Source organism: Atta colombica, unplaced genomic scaffold, assembly GCF_001594045.1.
Source record: "Atta colombica isolate Treedump-2 unplaced genomic scaffold, Acol1.0 scaffold126, whole genome shotgun sequence".
NCBI lineage: Eukaryota > Metazoa > Arthropoda > Insecta > Hymenoptera > Formicidae > Atta > Atta colombica.
In genome coordinates this window covers 6,484,370-6,492,127 of record NW_017259213.1, presented here as the reverse complement: position 1 = coordinate 6,492,127, position 7,758 = coordinate 6,484,370, and the positions used below count along the sequence as shown (strand labels likewise).

Genomic DNA, 7,758 nt, shown 5'->3' with positions numbered 1-7,758 from the left:
ACAGAAAACAGAATCGCGATTCCCCGGTCGATACGCGTTTCGAAAGACAGCGCAGCGGCGCCACCTAACCATGGGTTCGCGCAAGTTCGCGGGTTCCGAGAACGCATCACGCTTGACGTCTCAAGTCTCAACGTGACGTCAGTCGTTGATCGACACGCCAACGGCACTCGACGGTGCACCACAGTGTACGGTAATACGGATCGCGAAGACTCGCGGCTACGAAACAAGGTGCGTCACGACAATCTGGTCGAACCGCGGCGCGTGGAAGCGACATCGTAAACGCGGGAAAGCGCGAACGTGGAATCTTGGTGAACGTAAAGGTACCGCGTGAAGAATCCCGGAGGTTCGGCAAAGTGATCCGGACGCGCCGCCCCGGCGCGCGCGCGCGGAGGACAGGGGGTGGCAGGCGAGGAAGAGGAGGGAGTACGGAGCACTCAGCACGATCCTCCGTCCCGTGTACGACGCCATCTTCGCATTGTGCGATTGCCGTCGCGGACGCCGTCAGGTTGACGGCACTGGCGCGATTGATCGCGCGCATACGTCGTATCGTTGTACGTCGCTGCTTGTGCTCCGTATACGCGCGTGCGTGCTTACGCACGCGCACACACGTACACGCGTGTTTTTATCCGGAATACGTGTATATCACGTTGGTGGATCTGTTCTCATGGACGGACGGACGGACAAGAGTCCCTAGCCACACTACGTGAATGTAAACAGAGAGTTCGCCATCACGCTGGATATCATGTGCGACACGGACGAGATCGGCGGCCGTGAGCCGTCCGCTCTGAGCTGAGCGAAGTGAAGTTGTAAGTTGTAAGCACGCGCGTGTTGGTGTGCGCGTTCCTCGACCCGGGTCGGCCGCTAAACAGAGTGGTGTGTGTGCGGGATTAGCGTGAAGTGGGAACGGCAGGCCGACCGTCGGCGACCGTCGCTCCGGGCTCGCCCCGTTGCGTGTACACGGCGTCTCTCTCTCTCTCTCCTTCCCGTCTTCCTTCTCCCGAGTTTCTCTCTCTTTCTCTCTCTCTCTCTCTCTCTCGCTCGCTTCGTCACACCGTTTCTCTCCCTCTCACACACTTGGTCGCCTAGGATATTCCCGATACCTGAGACGGGTTCGCGTGTGCGCGAACCACGTACGTGGTTCTACGTTGTCTCCGTTGCAATGAGAGACCTCGACAGGAAATTCGTGGACGGAACTGTATCCAGGGTGAGTATTCGTCTTGCACTCCGAGAGCATTTTTTTCGCGATTGCGTATCGTGCTGAGGAAGATGAGAACGGCTGGGTCGTCGACGATGTCTCTCCATCCTGTTTACTCCCATCGCTTGTGCTCGTGTTCGTTGCCAACTTCTCGCGTTTTAACGCGTATTACAATCATCGCGTCTCTGCTTTCCATCGTGAAACGTATACGCGTTTTCGCCTCTTTCGTCTGTTCATTGACGCGTCTATTCATATACGCGTTAGATCTGTTTTTTATAGCTCAACCAGCGCGCGTGTTCGCTCTTTCAACTTGAAAGGTTTCTTCTTTTTAGCTGACTTCTTGCACGGTTCAGCATTCTTTTCTTTTTTTCTCTTCAATGTAATGAAAAAAGGAGAAGAAATGAACTGTGCAAGTTCAACTAAAAAAAATTGGCCCTAAGCGATATGAATATATTATACACAGCAGAAATTTTCAATGATATTGCAATAATATTGCAACGTTTCAACAGTATTGCAAACGTTGCAGTAAGTCTTTTAAATGTTCTTTTAAATGAACTTTTTGTGTAACTCATTTTTTCTCTTTTTATCTCCAACATGAAAAAAGGAGAAAAAATGAACTGTGCAAGAAATTTAGCTAAAAGGAACAAACTTAAAATGAAATGATATATTCCATATAACACGGATTATTTCAGTAAAGGTGTTTTTTTTATTGAATTTCTCGCACAGTTCATCCTTATTCTCTTCAAAAGAATGAACATAAAAGAATGAAAACTAATCCGTGAAAGTCAATAAAAAGAACCAGACCTAATATCGCTGCAAGCTTTTGTGCAAGAAGCTTCTGTGTAAAATGTTTAATTGACTTGACAAAAGCGAGGAGAAAAGCAGTCTGGGATAGCAATCGTGCGTAACGTTTTTTCCTACGGTTCGAAACGTGAAAAGTAAATCTTTTTTCGCACTGAAAGTGATGGAGAAATTTTTCTTTCTTCATGTTTCCGTCCTAAGATAAAAAGTTATGATATATCTCAGTGCAGCAATAAATAACAAATCTGTGTCTTGCTCCGTCGCAAATTTGTAAACATCACGCCTCAGAGGGTCTGTTTTTATCACTGTAGATTAACTTTAACTTACGTATCTTTTCCTAGTTCTAAGAATCGGAAAATAATAGGGAGTAAATTAAATCGATATTATGGTTAATTTACATTGATAGAAAGATGTTCGCACCCTCGTCTTTTTTTCATTCTTGCATGATAAACGATCTGTGGTTTTTCGAGTGCAGGTAAGATACGTGCTGAGAGACCGGAGTAGCGAGATTTTCGCAGGTAGCGACAGTTATTGTTATTGAATAGACGAGATGGAATTTTTTCCGACCCGGAGGGATCTCTTCTCAATGGATATCCGCGCAACTGTCGTAGGCTACCGAATTTTTTCCTTTCCTTCCTGGAGGTTCACGTGTTGTACGTGTCTTTTTACGTGATTACATTCGTGTGCGTGATTCCGTCGAGTGAGGTATGCTCTCTTTCTCTCTCTCTCTCTCTCTCTCTCTCTCTCTCTTTCTCCATCTCTTGTTTCTCCTTCGCTTGCTCCGCTCATTCGTTCGCTTGTAAATCGAAATCCGAGGTGCTTTTCCAAGCCGCGTGTTTGTCGCTCGTAAAAAGTCCCACCGAGCCCAAAGGCAGAAGCGGGATGGCATACTGCTGTTTGTCTCAGGTTTGAACCTAAACTAACGAAGTCTTAACGTATACAATCAGTAGGTGGATAGGCAGGCAAAGGCAGATAGGCTTTTCGTCTCGTTTTGCGGTTTAACGCATCCGCATATTTATTCCTAATATAAATTGAGAAACAACATCAGTTTTCGGAATTCATATGTTATTCAGTCACGCTTGTTTTTGCAATATTTTTTCTTCTTTCTCTCCTCCATTCTGAAATCAAAGTGCACTTTGTTCCGTTTTATATAGCAGCGAAACCCATAATAAAATACAACTGTAAAAGGAGCAAGGCTTTCTCTCTCTCTCTCTCTCTCTCTCTCTCTCTCGAAAAAAAAAAAGACGTTAATATTCCCGTTTTGACGAATATACATCATATTTATAATACTATAAAGTACAGAAAATGTTGTATTTATGAAATATGTAGAAAAAGACACATGGGATGTATGTGAAATATATTAATTAATTAATTAATTTTAATTATTTTTTATTATCATCTGGATTTACACAACAAGTTTCTGGTTATAATAGTCGAATTGTGTGTTTTTTCTTTAAAATAAGAAAAATATAGATACGTAGATTTATACATGTTACGTTAAAAAATTAAACATAAAAGAATATACGAGGCAAGTTTATATGCTTTAAAAACATTACGTAAAAATATGAAGTATAAATAATATTTTATTTATCATATTTGGTGTGGGTGTGTTTACTACCTGGAGAAAAAACTTAAAGGTTTAAAAAATTTAAGTCAAGGGATTTCTTTTTTATCTTTAAAAATGAAGAATTTTTGTGAGACTCACGAAAATTTGTGTAATTTAATTTTTTTTATTTAAATTTTTCTGTTTCTGAAAACATTGTTTCTTTAATCATTTTTTTAATAATACAAAATATTATCAGCAATAAGTATGATATATATATCCACGAGTACATTCTTGTATATCTTGTTTTTATAAAAAAAAAAAACAGAATGGCAATGAAAAACGATATATATTATTAATTACATGAGTCTTTCTTATATTATACTATGGATTTCATGGTTTCACAATTATAAAAAATGATAAATAATCTCATAGAATTGCTGTTTTTCCATTAATCTTCAATATATAATTTATTTATATTGCTAACATTTTAATTTATGTCAAAGTTAGATTAAAAAATTCTCTATTCTCTTACCTGGAATTTGAATAAAAATATCTGAAAAATTTAAGAATTTTCTGTGAATTTTTTACAAGTTTCAGTGAACACCCTGATTTGTCTTTATTAAAATTGTCAGCATCTTTGCCCTTTATTTTCTTTTTAGTATTTGATTTTAATCATCCTTCAAGAATTGCTGACCAGAAATGTAATCTATTATAATGCACATTTTACACATTCTTTTTAGATGTTTTTTTTGTAATTCTTATTAAAGTGTTGCCCACCCAAAAATGACACCGACTGTGCATTTCTCGGAAATGCTTTTAAAGATATCAATGTTATAAACAAAAAATGAAGAAAATAATTAGCTGTCAGTAATTTAGCAATGCAAAATATCTCATATAGAAAACATTCTGAGATTTAACTTCTTAGAAAAAAATCATGAATTTCGATTTTACTATGATTTATTTCCAGATTAGTCAATATATTATTAGAAATAGTGAATTTTATAATATATAACTATTTGTAAAATATATATTGTAATATATATTTTCAATATAATTGACGGTTTCCAAAATCTATAAAATTTAGCATATTTTTCCAATTTATATATCGAATTTTTATTCATTAGAGGCCAATTTAACGTCCTATAACTATAACTATAGTACTCAGTCCTATAACTATAGTACTCAGGAGTTCTGATTAGAGTTCCCGTTTCCTTTTGATGAGACAAAGAGTTCTATATAATTTATAACAAGAGTTCCGCTTAATAATTAGTTTTAAATAATTTTTAAAAAATGAGGTGCTAACTTCTCAGCGAAATTCGAGATCGAAGTTCTGAGCGGCTTAATAGTTCTATTTTATGAATATCTAGAGTGATACATAAAAAACAATTTTGACAAACAAGAAAATTTATAAAAAAATTTTTTTATAAAATTCTGTGATTACGTTAATAGTCATTCTAACAATTTCGAAGAGTTCTCAGCGATTAAAACCAACACAGACTCAAAAATAAAAGAGATATATACTTAGAAATTTGAAAAATCAGTTGCAGAAGTACATATTTCCTTTTGTAATCATCCAATCGCTTTGTCACCTAATATTTTTCGTTAGAACTCTTCGAGAATTGCTCAGAACTCCAATCAGAACTACTCAGCACTCTCAAAAAATTTTCAATGATTTTAAAAAAAAAATTTTTTTCTTTTAATAAATTTTCTTGTGTGTCAAAATTGTTTTTTATGTATCAGGAACTCTAGATATTCACAAAATAGAGCTAGTAAGCTGCTCAGAACTATTCGATCTCAAATTTCGCCGAAAAGTTAGCATCCCATTTTTTAAAAATTATTTAAAAATAATTATTAAGTTTTGTTATAAATTATATAGAACTCTTTGTTTCGTCAAAAGGAAACGGGAACTCTAATCAGAACTCCTGAGTACTATAGTTGGGGTGCTAACTTCACATACCCCGAAAGATATACAGGTACACAAAAGTTTGAAAAATATTTGAGGGATGACCCTTCTATTTTTTTCCTTTCATATGCACTATTTTTCCCATCTTGTTTTTCTAATGAGGAACGCTTTTCATTTGCTATCTTCCATCCCCACCAATCATCAGAGATCTTAACGTCCGAGTCTATTGTGTACGAAAACTATTGTCCTGGTACTTCTTGTTACAGTCTTCGCGCGGTTTACAGAACGTTAGTTTCATAGATATTCTTCAGTATTATTTCTGTTCGCAAGTTTATAGACGTCGAATACTAACTGCAGTTTAGACATTCGGAATTCATGGTGAGAATATAATTATAGTAATGATACATATAGTTAAATTCTGTATAGAAGAATGATTAATTCTTTATATCATATAAGTTTTTATCCGTCTCTAGCATATACTTCTGCGAATAAATATCGGTTGCTAAAATGATTTATGTCTTCGAAGTGTAGTCAAAATGTAGTTAGAAGATTAGAAATTTGTTTAAATAATTTTATTCTTATTTTAAATCTAAAATTTAAACTTCTCTCTCATTTTACATTTAGCCATCAACCTATATACATTCTTCACTGTCTCTTTTGTCTCTCATGTATTTTACAAGCTGATTTAGATATTCCATTTGCATTACATTTACAATTCTTACGAAAGGAATAAAGATTTGAAATCATAATTATATTATTAAATATAATTCTCTTTCTTAATTTTTATCATTCCCTTTTTTTATTCTATCATTAAAATATTTTGAATTCGCAACGATTCTCATGTTTCTTTGTCTTTCATCATGAAATTACAAAAACAATTTGCAAATATGAGAGACAAAGAAAAATACGGTCGATTTGACGGTTATAATTAACGAAAATTACTTTCTGTTTATTATTATATTATTATTTGTTGATCGTCAATCGACAATGGATTCGCGAAAGATTGAGAATACCTCTAGAATACCTCTAGAAGAGATCAGATGCTCCACTAGTCAAACAATAACACATTCGTTAATTATATATAGAGTGCAGAGTTTAGTCTCGCTTTTAGCGCATCCCGATGCCGTCTCATCTTTCAAAGATATCTTCAATTATTGCAACCGAAGCTTCGTATTTCATACGATCAAAGACATCCCTTCGAATCCTGTGATCAAAATGTCGGCTTCGTGTTACGTGCATCCGGTGCGAATTGCAGATTACTCGTTTCCATCGTTCTCTATATACGTATGTAAATATCCGTTACCGTTAATCTGTGTTATATATCTGTGTTATATTTTTATTTCGTTAAAGACATTAACGTTATCTTACCGATCAATCTCGTGTTCATTTTTCATTTGACTGTCTTATTATCGTTATCTAGATTTACGCTGCAAGTTACAAGTTCTAACGGCTGAATTGTGTTCTTGTGTGATTAAATATAAGATTAAAAATAAGAAAAATATATATGCTGATATTATCGTACTCTGTCAGCAAACAAATTAATAGCAATCTATTTACTTTTGTTTTTATTTTTTGCTGTATATTTAAATCGTTCAAATTAATAATTATTTAAATGAATAAAAAATGAAAAACTGTAAAAAGTGCTTCCGTTTGAAAGAATTCTTTTGAGCCATTTTCGCGTTATGCTCAGCTTCATGAAAAACCGCGTATTGTCTTCAAACTGACGTATTCTTCACTTATCTGTGCAGCAATCTATGACGCATTAGCTCTAGGAGCTTTTTTCTCATTATGTTTACAACTTTCCTTTTTTCCCTAACACTTATTTAAATTTGCATAAGTAATCATTTCATACATTTTTTAAACTTTTTTTTTATCTTTTTTGATAAGACTTTGCGAAGGAATTTTTAATTTCTGAATTAAACTTATTTATATGGAAATTTAATATATTTTTTAAAACGTCATTCCTTCGCTTTTTTTGCTCTATTTTGTAACTACATACAATTATTTTGTGTAAGATTTACAAAATTCTAAATAAAAAATGAATCTTGGATTTTTCTGTTGCATCTCTTTGTTTAATAAAAGACGATGCATTTTATTGCCAATAAGATACTTATCAGTTTTATGTCAATAATTTTGTCTCAAAATAATTTTGTTTATTAAAACGTTTTTAAAAGCCGTTTTTATTTTTTGAAATTAAATTTATATTAATTTTTATAACATATAAAAAAAATTATTAAATATAAAAAAAAATATTTTTACAAAAATTAATATTTTAATTGCCATTTTCTTCAAAAATATAAAGGTTAATGAGAA

General features: G+C 34.6%; 1 protein-coding gene across 1 annotated transcript in view; it reads left to right on the top strand.

Moving 5' to 3' along the window:
• Positions 1-1,173: 1,173 nt before the first annotated feature.
• LOC108695004 overlaps positions 1,174-7,758 on the top strand; it is a 22,970-nt gene continuing 16,385 nt past the window's right edge. The window contains exon 1 of the mRNA XM_018204712.1: positions 1,174-1,204. The gene's annotated coding sequence lies outside the window, so the exon portion shown is untranslated. The remainder of the gene's footprint in view (positions 1,205-7,758) is intronic.